The sequence below is a fragment of the Toxorhynchites rutilus genome, chromosome 2, assembly GCF_029784135.1.
Source record: "Toxorhynchites rutilus septentrionalis strain SRP chromosome 2, ASM2978413v1, whole genome shotgun sequence".
Taxonomy (NCBI): domain Eukaryota; kingdom Metazoa; phylum Arthropoda; class Insecta; order Diptera; family Culicidae; genus Toxorhynchites; species Toxorhynchites rutilus.
Window position 1 is genome coordinate 81,535,596 of NC_073745.1, and position 7,389 is coordinate 81,542,984.

Genomic DNA, 7,389 nt, shown 5'->3' on the forward strand with positions numbered 1-7,389 from the left:
CAAGAAACCATTTCAAACAGCATTCTTGCACTACCCAATCTAATGCGAAAATGCTCAGCACTTGGCCATTTTCATCCACTCATCCAACACCGCATCTAATGGAAAGCTTGGAAGTGTAATGAAAACTTTCCCTTAAATGATATGCCACTGAAAAGTGCAAATATTGCAGTGAGAGAACCAAAAAAAAGAAAAGAAAGCAAAACAGGACAGAACGGACGCTTAGTTATGACCGTAAGAGAAGCTTCGCAACGAAATATAAAAATTAAATGATGAAGTGTGGTATCTTTTCACTCGCAAAGCATTTCGAGCACGAACTTTTGTCGTGCGCGCGGGTAATGCAGGGAAAGAAAGTTTCATCACCGAAAAGAAAAGTTTTCATGATAAAAATAATGTGATTTTTTCCGCCGCTCGCATCAGCTACGGAAAAAGTGTTATACACTGGAATAGTTTTATGAGCTTTCCTTGAAGACGCTGTCATTTTTGTGATTTATCTGATGTGAGTTTTTATTTCGCAATCTAGAATAATTAAAAATCGCAAAATTATAGGTGAGATTCAGAATCAGTGAGAAATTACTTATGATTTTAAATTTTTGATGTAGGACTACGTTGAACATAAAATAAATAAATTTAATATCTAAAAATTGAACATGTAACGAAATTTTGAAAGATTTCAAATGCTCCAAACTGCACCCTTACTTGTCGGATCCCAGAGATGTTTGCATCAATCGATTGGAAATGTTTCTACGCATCCATACCAATTTTCTTTATCTTTCCGATTCTTGGATTTACTTCGAGCTGCAAGAATTCCGTTCCGCTCATTGCGATCCATCATTTCACCCTTCGATGCATCGGAAATTCTTGGCATTTATTTGATACGATTGATGTGCTACGTGTGTCCAATCTATTTGCAACCAATGCCATCCACATGACAATGCTTTGCATTCTCCTCCATGCGATTGAGATTAGACCATTTAGTTAATTGAAATACAAGTCAGCTTCATTGGTCCAACACACACACACACACACATTGTCTCGCTATCTTCATCTTCATTTGCATTTGATCGTAACATAACGATTCCGGTGTTTAGTGACAAAACATGTAACACAGACACGATGTATTCTGTCAAGAGGGTGCTGCTGTTGCCACTGCTGTTCAAGAAGCATAACTGTGACCGGCTGTGACACTACCAGGGCTGTTTTACACCTTCGAACCCGTCTGCCTGCCTTCTGTCTGCCTGTGGCTTTGAAGTTCGAGGTTTTGTTATCACCGACAACAGACAAACTCCACGGCAAATATGTAAGTTTGCTTTGCGTGTCGTAAAAAAAAAGCAGCGCAACGATAAGTTTACGATGGAGTGTAGGTTAACATTGACAGTTCAAGCGGGGGGTGAAGTTCAAATTGGGAGCGAATGCTTTCAATTGTTTGTTTTGTGAAGTGATAAGTGGTGGAAACGAACCAATTTGACATGGCTCTTTCTCGTTGATTCACGTCGTCATACAATTCTGGAGAACCACTTTTGGTGGCTTGTCTATTGCCAACGCAAACGTCGAACCACTCCAGGTGGCAAGTGGGCACTTCATTACCATTACCATCTTGTTCACTTGACTTGGTAATAGCTAATTATGATAAAGTTTGCGCTGCTACCATTGCGTACGACTTTCTTCAGCCACAGCTGCCTCCACCAACAATGGGAAGATAAAGTGGTCCATTATGTGGCGGAATGCTATGCAAAACTATTCGCTGCAATGGGCTATACGACGGTTCCCAAACGAGGCACGTGGGGCTATGAAGTGGTTACGATTTCAATTAGCGCAAAGATAGTTGATTCTTGCCATTCTGGAGGGGGGGAGGATGGTCGGATGGATCGACGGGTGTATACAAACAGAGCGAATTGCAAGTTGATGTGATTTATCAGAAATGCTTTTGTTTTCGGAACGATGCCACTTGCGTTTCGATGATGCAATTAATTAGCAGTGCATTGTCGTGAGCATTCAAGTTTGAAGTGGTACTGTAATTAATAAGGTTTTTTTAAATATTAATAAATTTGCATGCTTGGTCCGCATTAACACGCATTCAATGCACGCGTGTTGAACGATTTCAATGAAATTTCAGAAAGCTTTATAATTTCTACGTAATCAACCATGTTGAACAACTTTAGCATTTACAAAGGAAAGTCTCAATTGCAACGAGTAATCGAAGTGTACAATAAAAACAGAATCATAGAAATTGTGGTTTTCTGCGTAAAATTTTCCCTTTGTTACTTCATGTTTATAATATTGCATTTGCGAATCGTTCTTGGTTCAACTTTGGTCATCACATTAAACATAGAACGTTCCTGGATTTCATACCCCATTTTCAGTTCATTTCAGTTCATAGAAAATACAGGTTTATTGTTCTTGAATGATTCAAAATGAGGGGCTTAGAATGAAAAGGATGTAAGTGATTTGATCGATTTCTCTACATCGACTCTCTTTTTGGGTCATAACATAGCTGCAAATACATTCCCAGCTGTATTTACCAACGTGGAAAATAGGTCAGAACCTCATCTATCGGATTCTATAGTAAACTTAAATTGGAAAGTTTTTGCAGTTGAGTTATTAACTAAATGAAAAGTTGATGAAGAGAAAACGATCAAGTCACTTACACCCCTTGCATTCTGAGCCCCTTAAATATTTTATTCAAAGTAATGGTCATCGGCAGTTGTACATTTCTCCCTTTTTTTCAGAAAATTTATGAAGGCATCGTCAGAAAAAAAAGTCTTTGTGTTTTGAGTCATTTTCACATCTTTTTGTAAGAATTGAAGTGCTGCTCAACGAGTGCGAGTCCCACCAATGGATACAATTGGTTATCAAAAGGAGCCAAATTCGGCGAATAAGCCGCATGTGGTAGTCGAACCCTTGTTCGAGCTCCTTTTTTCCTTGGCCTGTCTTGATCGGTTTGACGGGGCATTGTCATTGAAAAAAAATATTTTATGTTGCGTTTCCTGACAATCCGATTGTTTGTGGACCAATCGGTTTTGTTTTCGTTTACGTTCACTATTAACAAGATACACCTCCCTGGTCCTAAAAAATACACAACATTACACACATTATCCTACTCACACATATTCACATCAACTATCGGGGATTAATGGCATTATGTGCGATATGGACAAAATTGTGTTATGGACGAGTTTCGATTCCGCAGCGTTACTCAACAAATCCCACGACTTCAGCTCCGTTCCCAAAATCTAGTCTACCTTAGCAACTATCGATATTACTGGATGAGCGGGGCCTCGCCCGAATGAACAGCAGGATCTCTAATTTATATATATATATATATATATATATATATATATATATATATATTGAACAATTGTAATTTATTAGCTGTAAGTTTTTTGTGTGCACGCACTTTCCAGCGAGCGAAATGCTCTTTTAAGGAAGTGCCTAACCTTATCTAATCACATCTACATGAGGTTATTCACATTGAATTTGTATTACAACATTCGTATTCTCTAATCATTTTCTGCACTATTGGTGGGTTGCTGTTGATGGTGGCTGGTGGCGGTCGATGACGTTGCATGCCGGTGGTATTAGAGGTTGGAAGACTACAGAAACTGTAGAATCCTCAGCTTGAACAAGTTCTTCACAGCAGTTTTGAATCCGACCAGAGTTGGACAAATTTTACACGTTGATGGCAACTGGTTGAAAAGTTTACTTCCAATAAAGGAAAACTTTTTACGGCCATACTCTGTTCTAGAGCGAGGGAGTATGAAATCCCCAGCTTGTCGAGAAGCGCGGTATCGTTAATTTCTAACTAATGTTGTATTGTGGTGGTGTTTTGGATCATTCATAATTTTCCACATTCGTACCAATATTTGGAGTTCATAGAGGGCCCTTATCGGTAGCACCGAATCAATGACGTTGGAGTATAGCATGTTGGTAGAATGGCCTTTTGGCTTTTTGAAAACAGTTTTTAGACACCTGTTTTGTAGTACTTGTAGTTCTAGTTCTATTTGCTTTGCTCGCTGAACCCCAGTTCGCAACGAGATACTGGATTCGAGAGTGTACCAGGGAGAAATATATCTTCTTAAGACACGTACGCGGCAGAAACGGTGAAACTCTCCGAAGTATTCCACACAATGAACTCAACTTTTTCTTCGATGCACTATTGTGTGCAGTCCAGCTTACAGTAGTGTCAATTGTCAGACCCAAATAACAGTATTCGTTAACCTTTTCAATCGTTACACCTTGGACTGAAACAGGAATAGGGTCTGGAATTCGCCTTCGCATGGAGTGTATCAGCATGTATTTTGTCTTACTAAGATTGAGAGATAGCATATTTTCGTTGAAAAAGTCCATAAGACGCGTGACATCCTCCTGTATTAGTCTTGCAATTCTTCCACAGTCGGTCGCCGCGTAGGATACGGAAGTATCGTCTGCAAATAGTCGCACCTTCCCGTGTATCTTCAACTTGCATAGATCATTGATGAACAATAAAAAGAGCACAAGACATAAATTACTGCCCTGTGGTACCCCAATCGATATGGGATACTGAGGACTGCAGTATTTTCCAATAGACACAAATTGAGTCCGGTTCGTCAGGTAACTATCCAACAATATCTTAGCCGTTCCTCTTATTCCATAGGATTCAAGCTTCAGTATCAGTAGCTTATGATCAACGGTGTCGAATGCTTTCTTCATATCAATGGACAGAATTCCACTGAAGCGATTATTGTCGAGCGAGCTATAAATAACCTCCACCAAGTCATTTAAAGCTGCGAGCGTGTTAGAGCCTTCCCTGAAACCATACTGGTGGTTGTCGATTATATTGAAGCGGGAAGTGTACTCAACCAGCCTGGATACAATGAGCTTCTCGATAATTTTATCGATAGTAGACAGCGTAGAAATTGGCCGATAGTTGTTCAGTTCCTTCGTGTCCCTTGACATGAAAACAGGGACCACCCGAGCTATTTTTAGACAGTCCGGATACTGTCCAGTTTCGATAATTTCATTGAATATATCCATTAATATCCATACGAAGAACTCGTGATGGATTTTAAAGAAGTTCGCTGTTATTTTATCTGCTCCGGCCGCTTTTTTGGGTCTAAATTGTTTATGAGCAGTACTATCTCATTCATGGTGGTTGGTCTCATGAACATGGACGATGAAGAAGATTGCATTGTTCCAAAACGATAAATGTTACGGTTACTTGCGATGGAAGCAGCTAGGTCAGAACCAATTTTACAAAAATATTCGTTGAAAGTCGTGCAAATCTGCTGCGAGTCCGTGGTGATGCTCCCATTCATTCGAATCGCCGTCACATGAATATGTGCATCCGATTTTCCAATTGTTTGTTTTATCAACTTCCAAGCACTGGCTGGTTTGTTCCCATCAAGCACACGCTGGTAATATTCTCGTTTGCAACCTGCTTTTCTCACTTGCAACATCTTCGATACGTGGGTCAACAGCTCGGCTGCACGTGCATTGTTCGGATTAGCCCGAGACTTTTTCAAGTGATTGTCTTTAATGCGTATTAGCCTCCACAAATCGAGCGCCATCCAGGGACAGTGTCCTTTAATTCTGGCCTGCAGCGTAACCGTCCTTGTACAATCTCTGACGTGAGCATTGTAACGATCAATTATGTATTCCAGCTACTCATTAGCAGTCATTGTCAACGGTAAGTTCAGCATCGATTGATGGAAAAGTTCATTCAATCGGCTATGGTCTGTGATGATTTGCTTCGTCAGGAGCTTCTTCGAGGTGTGGCAAACCATGTCAAAAGAAGAAAATATTAAACAATGGTCGCTCAAATCGGTGCCAATAGTGTCATTCACAACTGAATCAGCTAAACAATCGGAACACACAACATGGTCGAGTACATTATTACTCGAAGGCCTTGTGGTAATTGTATTTGTGACTAACAAGCTATACGACGCCAACAGTCGGGTGTATTCACGTACAATATTGTTGGAGCTAAAATTGGTTGGGATATTTGTATCCCCTACAATTATACAGCTATGTCCACTCCTAACAGCTGAAGTCATATTTTCTAGCTCCATAAGGAATCTTCTAACGTTAAATCCAAGGGGCCTATAGACAGCATGCAAATCTATCGGTTTCTCATATGTTTTCAATTGGCAATGAATATGGTGAAATCCATCCACAGTTCCGTTCACACTCACGTTCGCTTTCAGCTCATCTCGAACGAAAATTGCTAGCCCTCCGTGAGAGTCGTCTCGACACGAAAACGTTCCATCGAATCCATTTATCCTGTACAATTGAATACGATCATCTTTTATCCAGGTCTCGCATAGCACAATAACATCAACACGCTCATTACACCGCTCCAAGAACTCATTGTTCGTCATCATCTGTATTTTTTTCTTTTAATAGATCAAAAAAAACCGTTTCCTGTTTGAACTTGTATCTTTTGACGAGTTAGATGAGATAACGTGATAGAATCCGGAATGTACACAAATGTACAAAAATGTACACAAAAATACCATTAAAGCCATTACTACCGTTTTCTTCTGTTTATTCAATTATGCAGAAGAAGACAAGGAGTCATCATTATTAACATACAATACAACAACTGATAAATGCCTATAATCGGTAAATGGAGATAATTTATTATACGCACCAACTCACATTGTAAATTTACTCCCGAATTTAGGCAAAAAAAGAAAGTCGGGAAAGAAAACAAATGGTTAAATGGCAATCGAGAGAAAACATACCCATTTTAATCGTCTAATCGTTAACTTTTTCTACTATATTCACTGTTCATGTTTTAGGCAAAAAAAAATGCTGGATATATTTCCTGTGTATAACACAACATATGTCGCAATAACGATTTTGACTGCTTACACTGGGTTATACTGGCCGATTTGACAATTGTTTACCATTGTTATCGCGTAATGTGTACGAAGAATTCGTATTGCGAAAATTTACTAAATATTTGTATATACCATATATACTTGTCATATATACCAACTTTTCGGGAGAGTGTACGATCGGCGATTATGATGAGCACGAGGAATCGCTCTGTTCACACAAACGAGAGCGTGAAGTGTAAACCAGATTAACATCGGTGGATGAATTCGGTGTATTCATATTGAATTCTACCAAATGTTTACAGTGGGGTGCAGTCCGGAATAAGGTTTTACGCACTCCACATTGTTTACACGTGTAGTGTATTCGGGAATAAGACCCTTTTTCCACGGTATTGCAAATGTATCAATTGATCTTCACCGATCTGCAGAACTCAACATTAATATGAACATAGAATGCTCTGCTCAGCTGAGACGAATACGGTACTACTCATCGATTTTCAATTTCAATGTCTGCGTTGTTGATATTTGTGAACGATTGTCCGTCATTATCGGTATTTTGACGTAGAACTACGTC